The sequence below is a fragment of the Argiope bruennichi genome, chromosome 6 (assembly GCF_947563725.1).
Source record: "Argiope bruennichi chromosome 6, qqArgBrue1.1, whole genome shotgun sequence".
NCBI lineage: Eukaryota > Metazoa > Arthropoda > Arachnida > Araneae > Araneidae > Argiope > Argiope bruennichi.
The window spans coordinates 67937515-67955011 of NC_079156.1; the positions used below are offsets into that span (position 1 = coordinate 67937515).

At 29.6% G+C, this 17497-nt stretch overlaps 1 protein-coding gene across 1 annotated transcript in view; it reads left to right on the forward strand.

The window, feature by feature from the left end:
- The window catches only part of LOC129971598 (transcription factor Sox-6-like), a 726789-nt gene that overhangs the window by 206917 nt on the left and 502375 nt on the right, over positions 1-17497 (forward strand). The window contains exon 3 of the mRNA XM_056085520.1: positions 9242-9314. The gene's annotated coding sequence lies outside the window, so the exon portion shown is untranslated. The remainder of the gene's footprint in view (positions 1-9241; positions 9315-17497) is intronic.

The window sequence follows — 17497 nt, forward strand, 5'->3', positions numbered from 1 at the left end:
CATATTTTATTAGATGCTTAGTGTTTATAAATAATGATATAATTAACATAATAAAAAATGCAACATGGAGAAATATACTTAACAAGGCATTTGTATTATATTTATACAACTTTTATAATTCATAGATTTTTTTTTTAATAAAATCGACTTGCTTTCAGCTTTTATCATCTAAGAGTCTTTGAGCAGTTGCCTATTCTGCAAAATAGGAAGTCTGTCGCTGATTTCTAGTGAACAATTCTGGTAGACAACAGTGGCTAATATTGTACATAATTCGAAATGTATTTTAGAAAGTATAATATTACTAAACGTTTCATAGATTGCCCTAAAGTTTGCATCATCTTTGGTTGTCCCTGTTTTTGCACCCGGACAATCGGCTGTTTATCAGTTCAGAAAACATTTAAATAATAAAACAATTCATTTGAAAATAAACTGCTTTTAATTAATATACCTTTGTTCTATATTTTGATTTCAAATAGGGAAAAAAATCATAACTTTTCCGTGCTAAAAATATTTAGAATTATTTCAGACCGAAAATAATCTTATGTTATGGATGAAAAACAAAAACAAAATCCTAAACTTTTTTTTCTCGTTATAATGTCATGTTTCAGCGTTACAGGTGCAATCATGTTTCATAGCATGATTTCATTTGTTTTAAAATTATTATCAAAAAGACACCATAAGAGATTCTTTAAAAAAGATTAGCTATCAATAATGCATGCGAATTATTGAAATTAATTAATCGAATCAATTAATCAATCATATACGGTAATGAAAATGAAATTATATTAAGATATAGTTGTTCATTGTTTTTTGCAACTGTTTTGATCTTTATGGTTTTTGAAAAATATTTTAGGTTAACTGTTTTTAAATTTCCCGAGGACATACGCATATTTTAAGCACACCTTTCAGTAATATTGATTAAAAAGATTTTGTCATTAAATATTCACCATTAAAAGTAAAAAAATTTCATCAACTATTTTTCTGTAAAATCGTTTGACTATTTCTCTACATCATCAAAAAACTTAGTGTTTTCTTAAAAATTTTCAAGAAATTCATCTTTTGGAAAGATTAGTGACTTAGAAAAATGCGAGTTCCTTTGATAATCTTGTTACGATCTTAATGACCTCAATTTTTAAAACATCGAAATTAATTATCATTCAAGTGGCAGATTCAAATATCAAAAAGAAACTGATGAAGAGTAGGTATATCTAGTCAACGGATTCTCAAAATATAAGAACAAAAAATTCACATTTCTTTTCTAAAACAAGTTCTTCTCTAAGTTTCAACTGGATTGATAGTCCCATAGTTATATGGATAAGTTTTATGTAAATATCGATCATTGTTTAGTAAGACAAATCCGATATCGTATGCGCCATTTCTAGTGGTCAAATCTCTTCGCGAGTTATTAAATTGCAAATTTGGCTTATATTATATCTGACTTCGCAATATTTCAAATGCTTATTTATTGATGATTATGATGTTTAATTCATATTTAAAATTATTCAACTATGAAACACAATAAAATAAATAAAAGAAAATGCTTAAAAAACAAGCTCAAACTGTTGAATTTTTAATTCAGTTTCTAACAGACAGCTCTGTTGAATATAATAACATATTAATTGCTTTATTACACTTGCTTTTTATTTTTAAAGTCCAGTGGATTTTTTTACCTTATCAAATTTTATGGCATAACCTGTAAATAGTCTTTCGAAATTTTATTATTCTCCTTTCACTATTGTTTCCCCACACACCCACTTAGTTTAGTTAAGAAGAGGGAGTGAATAATAATTTTTTTTTCCTTTCATAACAGCTACGAACGTAGATCAGCCTCAGTAACTAATATATTCATTCTGCTGTTGAATAAATGTATCTATTCGGCAACTTAAATAGCAGATACCCGTGGCCTTGAATAATTTGCAGGAGCGCAAGCGTCCTTTGATTGTGAGCCCTCGTTCGGTTCCTTAATAAGCAAACAGTAGGCATTGTGAAAAGCGATCGAAGCCTTTGTTAAGAAATTCCCACGGCTTATAGAAAACGAAATGATTTATCGCCTGCACAGCCCCCCGAGCACTTGGAACGTGGTCCATTATGACTTAATTACTTCCTAATTTCTGTATTGCCAAACAAATCCGAGACAATGGTCCTAAATAATGGATCACGTGCAAAAGAGAAATACGGACGTGTCTGGGTGGCTGGCGATTTTTAAAAGAGCGACGCAACGGGATCTGCAGACTATGGGTTTTAATGAAATAAATGGACCCATTAAGGGATGCCCATTGTTTTGTTGGAATAGCGTGATTGTAGGTCGTCTAGGAGGTAGGCAGAAAAGAACCAGCTGTCTTTAACACGTTTCGAAATTGATACCTGTAACGGTTTCTCGATGCATTCATTGTCACTTTATTGGTAGAATGCCTTTCTATGAGGATATTCCGAAAAGTTATTGGTTTATCAAAACTTTTATTCAAAATCAACGTACTCTTAAATAATTATGCATGCATATAGAAAGAGATCAAGTAGATTTTGTGGATTGACAATCTTTTCTGAAAATATGAAAAGACATATTAGAAAGGTCCTCCATGTGCTGAATGATTGGCAAGACGACATCTGATTTGACATTTTACTCTATAACGGTTTGACTCATAACAACATGCATGACTCATGCAACACAACAACTATAAACATCTTGGACGGAAGTGGCAATCAAACCCACAATTATCCTATTTTTGTAATCAAAATCCCACAGAGTAAACATTTCCAACATAAATTTATAGAATATTCACTGAAAATATCAAATACTGTTATTAAAGTTAAATAAAATCAAAATTCCTTAAGTGCTTTTAATAATAGTGTTTAATATACGATAAAATCCTCTAAAGTTCGTAAAAAAATTGGTTTTCTTTAATTATAAGATCAAGATCATCGGTGAGAAAGTAATGAATACGCCTTGCTTTCATTCTTTTATTTAGAAGAGATATATACTTCAAATAAATATTTTAATAACTAGCTCAAGTACTTAATGGCTAGCTATATTATTCTGAAGATTGCACAGTTTAATAGAATTATTTTGCTGCGTTTTCACTAAGTCAAAAGCTGCTATATCACTAAGTTCATCATGATTTAAAGCTTGACATAGAATTCTACCACTCGAAGGTGAAAGAAGTGAACAATCCAGGATAAAATTCTGAATTGGCATCGTCATGAAATCTGATAAATCAATAACGGCTCTCATTCATATTTCTCTTAAATGGTCTCTAAAAAGATAAATTTACTTTGAAATAAGAATTTATTTATTTTATCAAAGTTTTGACTATTTGTTTATTATTTTTTTAAATCGAAATAGTAATAGATAGGAGTTGAAATGATTACTTTGTCTTCAAATGACATGCAACAGTTATTTTATTTGTTTTAAAGGTAAATTTACATTGTTAATTTTGATATTCTTATGTAGAAAGTATTCGTTTTGTTTCGGTATTGCATTTTCTTCGTTTCGATTTATTTTACGCACTGGCATAATTTTTTTCTCTCTATTTTATAGACATTTTTTTTTTTTTTTTTGCTTGTCTTTTACTCAAGTACAGAGGAAATGAATAGAGGAAAACAGCATTTATTTTCCATTAGACGTACAAAAATTCTAGAAATATATTTTTGAATTGTTTAACTATTGCAATTGTTAAACTGGAACAATTATAGTTAATTTTTATATAAATTATTTAGTTATAACAATTATTGCCGTTAACTATTGTTAAATAACTATAACTTCGGTTGACGTTTTTCGTGTTAGTATAAATATTATTAGTAAGGGGAAATAATAGAAACTTTACTGAATTTGATAAGATTTCCAGAATCTGGTTTTTAGGTCTACCGCAAGATATATATTTTCAAACTTCTGGTTTATTTAAATATATTTTATACAAACTAGACTTTCCAAAATGTATCACAGTGTATGTTTTCTCATTAACTTATGAATTAAAATTATTTTTCCTTAAATTTGAAATTTTTATTATAGTTTTAATTAACTCCTCTTGTTTCATGTTTCTAAAGATGAAATTTTGCCGTCGCAGTTTCTTCCTTTTTGGTGAGTTAGAGCATTGAAATAGTGCACATTTTTTTGTATACTGGATGGATAACTTAAGGAATTGAATTTCTGCTTACTGATTTATGCAAGTAAATTTTTCCATGTTAGTAATGCCATTTCATAGTTAATTTGAGAAATATCAAGTATTCGAAATATTCATGATAACGAATTATATATTAGAAAGAGATAGCTCTTTACTTTCAAAATTTTTCTTTTATATATATTAATAAAAGTATATTTTAAAAAATTGCTTTTATTAAAGTTGTTTTACCTTTTCTGGTCTTCAAAAATGAGATTAATTCCTAATATTCAAAATACAAGTTTGCTTGATGCAGCTGTCGTAACAAAAGGCGCTGATATTCAGTAGTTGATTTGTCGATATTAAAGTATAATTTGCCCCGTTTGAACTTCGAAGGCAAAAAAATCTGTATCAAAATATTTAATCAAAGTCTATTTGGAATCGTTTATACATCGGAAAAAATATATATACATCTATTAACGAACGCTCTGCTGAAGTGCAAAAATGAGTTTTATTTCTGTTAGATAAATTTGATTCTTTGAAAATCGAGATGAACTAATTCAACGAAGGAAATACGAAAGATAAGATTTTAATAGTATTCATTTGTTGATCAAATAAATAACCCTTACAAAAAATAATCCTACGTCAGTAGTTGAAAAAATTCGGAAAGAAATCAATGCAATTACAAAGGATCTTGAGATAAATGTTTCAGAATTTCAAGTCGTGATAATAATTATCTTCTTTTAGTCTAGACTTTATTCAGTAGGGTTAAAAATTATGAGAGTAAGAGGTAAAAAGAGATTTTAGAGAACAGAGAATTTTAGAAGAATTTTAGAGAACATAATTATATACAAAGTGTACAAAAGTGCATATTTTATATAACAAAGTGCATATTTTAATTTTCCCCAATAGCTTGCTTTCTAAGCTGTTAAACATATAAATCCAATTAAAAAATGCGTTAAATGATGTAAAGAATTCCATTTTGTGTTGTTGGATACAAAGAATAGGATGTTGAAAAAGTTACGGAACCTGAATTTCTACATAATTTTCCTGTCCTATTATCCATATTTAATAAAATATTATTGACGCACTAATACCTTAAACCAAAAAAAAAAAAAAAAATCCACTCCAAAAAGTTCAATAAAAAAGAAAAAGTTCCACGATTACAACTGGCAACGTTTTGAAGCTCTGAATTTTATTATATTTAGTGAATAAACCGCTCTCTTCTAAAAGACCGTTCTTTGACTCCCCGATATTTCTCAAAGCAACCGTTGAAATGTTGTAAAATTATCTAAAATAGAGATATTTGAAGCTTCATAATTCTGTTTTGGTGCAAGTGTATAACACGTATTTTTTTTTAAGTGCATCAAAAGTATTTTACTAAATATGGATAATAAGACAGCAATACTGTCTTTAAAAAAATTCTTAATTTTTTCAGGAATCTATATTTTGACTGAAGCAATATAAAAATATAATTCTTTACGTCAATTAAAAAATTTCAGTTGGAAGCATGTGCTTATTTCTAACGGTTTTGAGTTTAATTATGAAATTACAACATCAACATCCTGAATGAAATATTTTTTTAAAAAAGACTACACACACACGCGCGCGCGCGCACAAACACAGTCAAATATTTAAATGAGGTTCTTTCCCATGATTTATCGAGCATTGCAATTCTAAAAATTTTGTTAAAAAACATTTTACTATTCATATGAATATCTTTGTAGAGAAATTGTCATACTGGAATAATAATAAATATTCCACATAAAGAACTGACATCTGGCCTGAGGGAGTTGGGTCTATTCGGAATGACAAATCGATGACAATAAACGCTCTCTTTCTGCAATTGTTTCGCGACGGAAATTCGACTTCTTTTTGTTTCGCACCGGGGCAAGGTCGTTTCATTTTCAGCTGCTATTGTCCTCGGCGGCCTTTCCCCGCTGTTTTCTTTTTTCCGACCAGAAGCAATTAGAATCTGCTATGGTTGCATAACGAAGGGAAGGGGGGGACCCCCCCCAATATGTATCGATAGAAGAATTAGACAAAGGGACCCTCCCCCTCTTTTTTTCGAAACACATTGTTCAGCTCCCCCTTTAAGGACTAATGATGGTGTAATACCTTATTTAGATCGACTTTTCTGTTATGGTTTGGATTGGAAATGGCATGTTGATGAAAGAAATGCCATTTTATATTTTGTATCGTTACAGATGATTTAGGGTTAAGATTGCAAATGAATAGTTTCTCTTGCTAATTCAAAAGTTAATAACTTACTTTCAATGAAATAAAGCGTATCTTTTTTACCATGAAATAATGTGCATTTTTTTCTGCGATGAAATAAAAACAGTGAAGATTGCGTTGGTATAGTTATTCAAATGATAATATATAAGATTGATAGTCACAAATGAGTTGAATGGAGATAAAATACGCTTGAATGTTTTTCATTGTTCTTTCTAACAATTTCTTGTATAAAAAAAATCAAATGAATGTATCCTATTAATGAATAACAGTTTTTAAGAAATGGGCTATTCGTAACGCATTTGTATTTTACTCAAGACTAATTTTGTTATTCACTAAATAAATTTAAAAGTGAAATTGTGGTGACCTAGATCTATATCAATATACCACTATAATTACTATATACAGGATTAAAGGAAGGTGCGACAATTGGGAACGGAAATCATGTGTCTATTGCATGTTTAACTGCGTGAGTTATTTCTAGAACTTAACACTTACTAAGGCCTTGGGAAGTATGCTTCCCACCAAATTTATCAATCTTTGTATGAAATTATCTAGGTTGGCATAAGTTCTGACAAATTTTTTTTAGTAAGTCAGAAACTTAGATGCTTCAGTTCTTTATGTCACACAAAATGATGTGTCTTGATTTGTTACTTAATGATTAATTAACCAAATTAATTAATGAATCAAATTAAATTTATCTAATAAGCTAAATGAGTCTCTTTCCTTATTCTAATTTCAAGCATAAAAATATTTTGACATAATATGACTAGAAAAAAATGGCCCTTTAAAGGGTTAATCAATTAGTTTTTGTCAATAAAATACAACTTTAATCAGTATAGCAAAAAGTAACTTTAATATAACCAATAAAAGTTAAGGAAGAAATGCAAACTCACGACACATAGGACGTGAAAATGAATATTGATGAAAATGACTAAATGGTTGTCGAATATACGGGTGATTTTTAATGGCATATAGCACAGCCTCTAAGTGCACGTAGCATTGACGAAGCTTTGTTACCGCGCAATGCCGATTATAGCATAATAATTTTAAAAGTGTCTTTAATATATTTTTTATAACTTTAACCAGCATACATAATAGTTGTAGTAATAGTATCAAAGTAGTTTTAAATAATATTACAAAATGTGATTGAAACTTTATTCATGTGTTAATTACAAATGATAAAACAATGTCTGCTTAAAATACACAGTTTATTATTTTAGAGAACAGTTTTAAGAAGGCATATATCAATCTTAAAATTGTATAAATCAGGTTTATGCGCCATTCAATTCAAACGCGTGACTCACCCATGGAAGGGTATAATTTTTAATTGTAGTACAAAACAACTAATCATGAATGAAGAATATTTTTGATTTTATTAAGTTTCGACATAACATGTTTTCTAAAACAGCTGTTATAAAAATATATACAACTTTATCGCTTTTTTGGATGAAAAGTTTTCTTGTGATTCTGTACTTCATCATCAGGTGTTTATTTTTAAAATTACAGTATCCGATGGATTTTCTATTGTTTATGACCCTCTACCATCATAAATATTTAAATTATTTTTAGCGTTTACATGATCAAAATATTTTTAATTAATAAACTACAAAATTTGGGAAAAGTAATATTAATTGTGAATTTGAGTAAAAAGTATTTAGAAAAACATGCACGCAGCTATTATTATATTATTAGATATACCTTTAACATTATCTGTATATTAAGGAATACTAATACTATTGAACAATAGAAATTAGGTGAATAATATTTTTTAGCATTTCTTCATTATTTTGATTTATCTGTCAAATTATTTAGCAGAGCAACCACAAATGAATGAATCCACAAAAGGCATTTATTGCCGCGAACTTCACTGTATTGTTTTAAATTGAATCTTCTAGGTTCTTTTAATCAAAATTCACTTGTTAACTTTTTCAAATTCAGTTATCATTTAAACTCCAGTAAAAGACGTTTGAATTTGAACTTAATGGAGAAGTAATCGAGATAATCCGTTAATCTAAATATAATTGATGTAACTGTTCATTTATACGCAAGATGGCAGCACTAAGTCTGTTTTCGTTAATAAAGATGTAAATGATATGAGGAACCGATATAAAATGAATGATTTTAAATCTCAAAATGTGTGTTCGTTCAATTGAAGTGGTAAAAATGACTCTTTGGTAGTGGTTAGGTAAAGAAACTCTTAGAACCGCTGAGATTTAACATCAGAGTTAAAATGTCCCAACAATAACATTTGATTAAAATCTATCTATATGATTCCGTAAAAATATTAGGATACACTAAAATTGTAAATTACATTTTTTGTAAAAAAAAAAAAAAAAAAAAAAAAAAATGCACCAGATACTTCTTATTTTTATACCCTTGAAGAAGATAAAATGAGTTTTAAAGAAACGAGGAAGATTTATATCTTCATTTCAGGGTGCAATGTTTTGCGATATCATTATGAATATAAAAGAAGTGGCGTCGTTAAGATAGCTAGCACTCAAGGCAAGCATTTTTTTACATCTCTTTAGTAATGTTTAATATTAAAAAGTGAAATAAATGTTATTACGAATTGTATTCGTATCATCCTGCCTAAAAGAGCCTAGATCAACCGTTAGAGGATCAATCGTTATTCATACATATATACGAATACAACATATTTGATTTGGAATGCAAAATAAATGCTGTAATCTTTCATCGTCTAGATACTACCTAAAAATGGTGATTGGCCTCTACGCCACAGTCATTAAACGATCTCATAATTTACCAAAAGAGAAGAACTTGAATGAAAGTAAATTTCATATCTGGACAATTGTTCTAAGTGAAATGTAATAAAGAACAAGTCTTTATTATTTTAAATTATATAAACTAAAGCAACATCTTAACACGTGTGATTTATTTTATTTTTGTAGGTTTTTCAGCATTAAAGTGTGAAGTCTGAAAAGAAGATTTTACGAGATCTGCAACATCATGACATCCATTCAGGTAAATAATGTTTTCAAATATCCACTAACAGAGATAATGTTCTAACATGACCTTCTTTGATTTAGAATTTGATGATGAGTTTAGCTTTTTCAAAGCAATTGATTGCTGTAATAGCTTAATTTTCATTTTCTTGTATACGCAATATATACAATAATAAAATATAGTAATCGGTTAAAAATTCACAGAAGAGATTTCAACGAATATTTCTATGTTTCAAACCTCAGCAGGTCTGGAAAACACATCTTTAGAATTATGTCTATCGGTTGCTCTGTCTATCTGTGAACACGATGATTTAAAAAATGCTTTGATCTGGATGGAATATGACATGTTTTTTATATTAAATTTGTCGAATTGTTGTAAAAAACATATAAAAAGAAAAGAAAACACGCATTAGATATTTCAATGAATTCCATTAAATTCTGTCAAACTTAAAGCAACAGGAACTCTGACTGGCAATTCCAGTAGAAGTGAGCATAAAAACAACCAAACTTTATAGAGCGAAATAGACAAAATCTAGAACTTAATTTAACATCTCAAATGTAGATTCTAATCAAATTTTTAACCAAATCCTTCGAGGGATTAGTTAACCATTTATCGATTTGTCGGCTTGGATGTAACCGCAATACCTAAAAAACGCAACAATTAATAAATGAAATTTGGTATGTGATCATGTTACTAAGATTATCGTTTTGTGTCAAATAAATAAAAGGAGTGAGGAGCCATTGTCACTCGTGATTTCAATTTCCTGTCCATCTTAAACTTGCAATTTTATAGTTAGGACCAAGAAAGAAAATTCTAAACAAATAATAAAACAAATAAAAAAGTAGCATTTTTATCAGTCATAAAGACATTGGAAACAAACCAACCGACATCTTATCCGAAACAGTTTATGTCAGCGGATTTGCGTACATTCCCTTTATTCATCTTTCTTTCATTTGGGGACTTGTGAATCTCAACATTTTAGATCTACCCGAGTTCGAAAAATACCCTTTTTTCTATTATATCTCTCTGTGACAGAGGCAAAAACACTTTGAGCTAGATAGATGAAATGTGGTATGCGGTCTTTGCTCCAAAGTTGTAAATTTCTGTTAAAATATGAGAAAAATTTATTGAGAGGAGATCTGTTGTGGCGAATTGAATTGAGCGAGGATAGAACCTGGGACCTTGTGGTTCGCAGCCCAATAACATTAGATACAGCGAGAGTTACTTTATTACTATTTCGTACGACAGTTTCTATTGATAAAAAATACTAATATAGTTTTATTTTTTTTTGTTGCATCATTTTGTAATTTTTTTTTATTTGTCATATATTTAGTCTATTCTTTTGAAATTTGGATTTGCAATTTAAAATGAGCAAATTGTTTCGCCAAAACTGTTATCGAATGAAATTTACATAGGTATTTGAATGCACATTGAACAGGAAAGCATAACTTCACTAAATTCATGCACACACATTTCGGATGTGAATGTATTTTCTCAATAGGGAACAAATATTAGATTTTGAATAATAAATTGAATTTACCACACATTTTTTTTGTGTGAAAATACGCATTTGAATTACATATTGAATAGGATACCTATATTCATTTTCATGTAGGGATATGCGTGGGAATTGAAATGAGCAACGAAATAACCAATTTATTTGTTTTGCTTAGATAAATAAAATAAAAATACGTCAAAACAAAATAAAAATGGGAATCTGCAATCGCAAATTTCAAGTAATCATGTGAGAACATTGTTTTTTAAGTCACTTGGTATCCATCTGACAGAAAAGCATCATGTTTCCTCACATGACTCATATTTCGCAATTATCAATATTTAGAAAAGCGATAGTTTTTTTAACTATCTCAAACTCAATCAAATTCTAATTTTTTTTCTTGCAGAGCCAGTCTAAACCTTTTTTAAATAATCACGTGACGATCAGATTACACATGCGTCGATATTTAGAAAACGGTGTTTTTTTTCCCCCCCATCTCAAAGTCGTTTGAGCTCCAACACTTTTTTTGCTAGCTAGAAAAATTGATTAAAAAAAAAAAAAATCCGACACCTTCCCTTGCTGTTTCGTTTTCATTCCTATTTTTTCTCTGTGCTTCTTCGGGCGAAAACTTCTTACGATTCTGACCTTTATTGACCAGACAGAAGAATCGGGTACATGGCAAATATTCATGCCAAGTTGTAACTTTTTGTTGGCAATAAGTCGCCACCTGTGACAACCTTCTTTATCATTTTCTAATAACCCTACAAGTGAAAAATTGATGCCTCAAAAGCGATAAATCGCCAATTTTTTGCCCGTTCCTTTTGAGGTTTCAAAAATCCCAAACAAACAAACAAACAAAAACCCATCATATTCTCGCATGATAACATATATTTTCCGGAGAATAATTAAAACACTGAGATGTTTCGATTCAGATCAACTAATACTTTTCTTTTCTTAGATTGAAATCCATCCTTAAAAGATTTCAAAATCCATTGTTATGGCTTATATAGAGAGATGTAACTTTCTAAGCATTTACATGTGGATATATGTAACCAACGAAAATAAATTTCATGTGGTATAAGCACTCGTCCGTACATTTTCACGACAATTGTTACTCCCACAAAAGACTGAAAGGATGTAGTAGATCACAAACGAACATAGCCCCTCCTTTCTCTCATAAATAACTCGAACAAGGCTACCTGCGGGAAAGCACTGATAAGGCAGAATTTCACATTGTAACGGACTTTTGTCTCCAATGGGAACAATGGGCTTGGAATGGATGAGGCATAAATAGCGGACCAACAACGGCAGTGAAAGTTCTGGCGGCAACAATGGGCCATAAACACGAATCCTCTGAAGGATTTAGGGTCAAAACATGTTGTTCGCCTAATATGACGCTTGTTTTCCTTGTAGCAATTTATCAACGTGCGACACTCGAGCTGTAGGAGTGGATGTTGCTACCGAACAGCGGGGGAGAGAGCATTAATTATACTCTCCGGAGATTCAAGGCAAAAAGCTCAAACTGTGAAGATACTGTGACTGAACCTTATTGCGCAGTTATAAGTAGAAAGAATATGCAGCTAAATTCTAGTCTATTTTTGAAAGATGGAAGCATTATTTAAATAAATTGCAATGAGTGATGAAATACAAGAATGTCTTTTATAAAGTAGGATAAAAAAAATGCTTTACACTATGTAGCCTGAGTTGAGGACTGTCTTAACAAAAATATCTTATTTACTTTGACCCTTTTTATTTTTCCGCATACGTAGTATAGAGAAAGTATAGTAATCGTCAAAAATTCGAACTCGAGATTTTGACGAATCTCCATGTTTTAGATCTCCCTAAGCTCTAAAAACAGATTTTTAGAAAGATGTCCGTCTGTCTGACAAAGATAACTCTAAAACACTTTGATCTAGACGAATGAAATTTGGCATAGTCTTTGCACCAAATGCGTAGATTTCTATCAAATTTTGAGCACAACCCGATTAGCGAAAATCTTTCTGTCCAGCTGTTCCAATATAATTTAAAGCGATAACTACAAAAGAAAGAGAACTAGATAGATAAAATTCAATGAACAAAATGAACATTTATGGTACAGACATCTTTCAAATTTTGAGCCATATCCAATAAGGGACTGACCGTCTGTCGGTCTGTACTTTCCTAAACATAGGTAACTCAAAAACGCAGTGGCTTAAATATATCAAATTTGGTATGTGATATTGTGACTACAAGTGTAGTTTTGAGCCAAAATTTTGTTTCAATCGATTGCGAAAAACGCATTTACAAATTCGATTTTCAATCAAATTCGATCTACCAACTGCATGCCAGAGATTAATCGCCAAATAAATCGCCAATGATTACACGATAGATTCAGTAAAAATGCTGAATTCACGCCAAAGGTTAACATTTCGTAACTATTGTAAGCTAATGCCATGCAAGACGTTCTCTGGGGGTAACGCTTTTATTCGAGAGTGTGCGAGAAAGTTTTGAGGAGACCATTCCCGCTGTTTGGCTATTGTTTTGGCGAGGTTTTTTATGTATTTCGTATTTCTAATATTTTCTAATTTTGATGTCTTTGAAAACTTTTATCTGAAAACAATCTTAAAATTCAAAAAGTTATAATAGATATCTACTCAAATGGTGGACCAATGGCTAATTTCTAAATCGTTAGAGAAAAGCGTATACTTCCAATCAAAGGAGATGATTTAAATGATGTAAAAAATACATTTTATATTATTTTGTTAATAAATACGTAGCTAAAAGAATATCGAAATTTAAATTTTATTTAGAGCCTTTGCCCTATAACTCACATGTAGTATAAAAATTTTGATGCTCTAACATTCCTTTTAAATTCCATTCTTCTTCGATTCCATTTCAATGACTGTTAAACTGTTAACAGTCGTCGATAGATCAGCAGAAATCAAATGCTGATCAGCCGTTGATTGAAACTCAAACAACAAATCAAAAGCACTCAATACCTGGAATTTAAATGTCGTATCTTTTTCAGGTCAATTAAGAAAATGGAACGAACTTTATTACTTAAAAATATCAATGCTTAAGAATATTTTAATAAATTTATTTAATAAAACAAAACATTGTATAAAAATTAGATTTCATAATTTTCTGACCAGTTTACTGATTAAAACAAAAACAAAATTTATTTCATTACCTCTTTTAGAACATTATTTCACTTTTCATTTTCAAAGTAGCAATATATGTATTTTTAACTGCTTAGAAATTAAATAATGTTTCACAATTACAGGGATTTACAAATATAATTATGAATATTTTATAAAATTCTCCCACTATCTAATTAAATCTCAAATTCTGATACTGTCTAAAGCAATTCTTTTCTTAGCACAACAGAATTTGTACTAATTAGAATTGGGAGTCAGCAATAGTCGATTTAGCAAAATCGATTTTTCTCAAAACAAGCATTTGACAAAAATTATTTGTGCCCTATCATATAAACACAACACATTTCTTTGATATTTTCTCTACTAATAATAGAGATGATAGTGTGTGTACTTTTGTGAGTTTTGGCGCTGTGAAGTCTGATTAACCTGCAACTCCTAAATTTGGCACATATATTCTTTAGGAGATGACAATGTGTAGTTCGGAGCTAAATTTTTGAAATTTTAATTAGAATGTTAACTAATTAATTAAACTAAAATTTGAAGTTTTTTGCTAAAACTTCATAAATAACTTTCTAAAATATTATTGCAGAAAAGCACGTTTCAAAAGTTGTCTTTTTAATTATACCAGTTTAAACAAATTATACCAGTTTATTATTCTGAATTATACCAGTTATGCAAATATTTTCTAAATTTTGCAATTAAAAAAAAAAACCTCATTTTTAAAAATTTTATTTTCAACAATAGGTTACAATATTGTCCTAAAATTATACAAACTATTTTCATTACTTTATCAAAAATGTGATCGCGTGATTTTTTTTTTTTTTTTGAAAGCTGTAAAAAAAGATTCTGTTCGTTATCTATGTAGTTTATAAGAGGAATAAAAAAAGTAAAGTTATGATACTACAAAATTTAGAAAAAAAACTAGACAATTAAGTTTTTAATAGCGTTATGATTGGTTTCTTTTTAAAAAGTTCATGTACTCATAAAAAAGAAAAAAAAATGCCGGACTATTTAAATGACACGGTTTTAATATCTTTTTTTCTTTTCTTTTTTGCTTAAGAATGAATTGTTGTCAGAATCATGGAAATGGTTATATCTCTAAGATTTAACCGAGATTCAATGCAACCAATATTGCCCGACGAAGTAGATAGTCTCTAAAAACGGCTAATATATAAATAAGTATTTTTTAAAATCAATTATTTGTATTCTGAAAATTCTGCAGGTTTCAAGAATTTTCTCTCACAGCTATAACTATACCAAAGGTAGTAAATATTCCAAAGTGCAAAAACTTTCAAAGCGAACATAACAATGAGCGGAAGCTTTAAAATCCTTAATTTTTGGTTTCGGTGGACCAAGTGATAAAACTGGAAGTGATAATATTCCCTGAAAACACTCGAAGAAAGATAATAAACATCTTATCTCTCGAGAAATTTAGTACAATCGTAAAGAAAAGAAAGACTTCGAGTGTGCAGTCATATTCCGCTTTCCTATTGTCTGTGATGATATCAACAAAAGATATTGAATCCTTTTGTCCTTTTCTTTATCAGGACAAGACTCTTCACTTTATCGGATGTGAGTAGCAAATAATTCAAATATTAAATCGCTTTCGTTTTCGAGCTCTGTGATTTGATGTTGAATTTCGGTTCACATTGAGAATGAACTGTAGAATTTTAATATAGTAATCACACTGACACACGGAATTTTTAACTGTTCTCTCTCTCTCCCTTTTTAAGCCGCCTTCGACGACTAATTGGTTCGCCGGAAATGCTGGTTGTATTTAATTTCAGTCAAATTTATCATGCATAATATATTTATGATTCCCTAAATAAAGTACTTTTAGAATTGTGATAGACATTAAAACGATGTTATTTAAATACCCTTTCGCCTGCTTTGTTCATTGCGCACATGAACTTTTCTAATGGAGAGAATTTGGCATGATATTTTTAGGCGATTGAAAACGCAACTATTCTGGAAAAAATCTATCCTCGAACTGTATTATTGTCTTCCGCGGTACTAAAATACTACTTTCTAATTTCTCATGTAAACTGCTCATGTATTTCCCTAGAAAAAATGGCATAACAATTGCATTGGCACCATTAATTTGATTTTGATTTTGAAATAACGCAAAAAAAAAAAAAAGTGTGCAGAGATATTTTTTTGAAGTAATCTATGGAAAACATCAAAATTTTATTTTTTTGCATTTAAATAAAATTCAGATTAAAAATTTTTTGTCGTTACGAAGTGTGCATTCTTTCCTTCAAAAATGTATTTATGTCAAATTTGTTAATTCTGGATCAAACTGTCTAATCTGTAGAGCTTCAAAGTATCTACACATATGTACGCGCACGCATGCATGCATATTTTCTTATTATAGTGAATTCTTATTTAGTTGGGAAGGGTTATCGTAACGTAAGATCTAAGAGACTATTGTATTCGAATGATTTATTGCAAATAATGACTCAAGAAATTTTATGAAGAAATTTTTTATGTTCAAATATAATAATATGTCAAGCATTTTATTAATGCAATATACCGTACTTGCGAGTAATAAAATCATTTTATAAAATTTAGATGTATAAAAATAAAGTATCCGATGAATATTAGAATTTGGAAATTAACGAAGAAACAAAAAAGCAATAATTACTCAAAAAAAAATCTTCAGTTTTTACATTACTATATATTCATATAAACTATTAAAAATAACTGTTATAGGCTCTTTTATTTCGAACCATGTCATCTAGTCAACCGATAACGATATAAGCATGCAGTTCAAACATTAAAAAATGATAGAGCTGGCTGCGAAGTAGTTTTGGTAAAGAAAGATATGAAGAAGATATTGTGATGTCAGTCTAGTTAGTTGATTTATTGAACGTAAATTAAAACGCCAAAATCAGAACCTCCTTATCAGTTATTATTTACAAATATGTGCAAGTGATAAAAGCAGAAATAATCCAATCTTCATTACTTCAGTTTAAAATAATTCACTTGCAAATCGGTTGAGATTCTCGAGCAACTTCAGCGATTGTGATTAGAATTTTATACACTTTCAAATGACTCCGAATATTTTAAAAATAGAAGAGAAATTTCGTGAAGGCAAGCTGCCAGATGTATAGCTAAGTTTACAATCAAATCGCCAGAAATGGCGCAACATTTAATGGAAAGCAGTTGCTACCAAAACGCCAAAATACTTTCAATTTATAGTATTAATAACAACATATCTTAAGTATAGAAATTTAACAAGGTCTATTTTACAAGTATATTTGAAAAAATCATTCATTTTAGTTGTAAATAATATTCTCTTTTCAAAACAATGATCGGTACATTTTGCATTCATATATATCTTACCATGTGCATCGATATTCTTTTCTTAAATTCTCTGTTTGTATGCAAAGAAGAATTTTATAACAGCCCCTATTTCGGCACCCGTTTCACGATACCTGCTATATAATTCGTGCTTTAAAAATCTGGAAAAATCAAAAGTCCCAAGATCTAACTGCATTTATGTCCCGTTAAGCAACAATAATAGTTCTATTTTAGTCATAATCATATCATAATAATGAATAATAGTC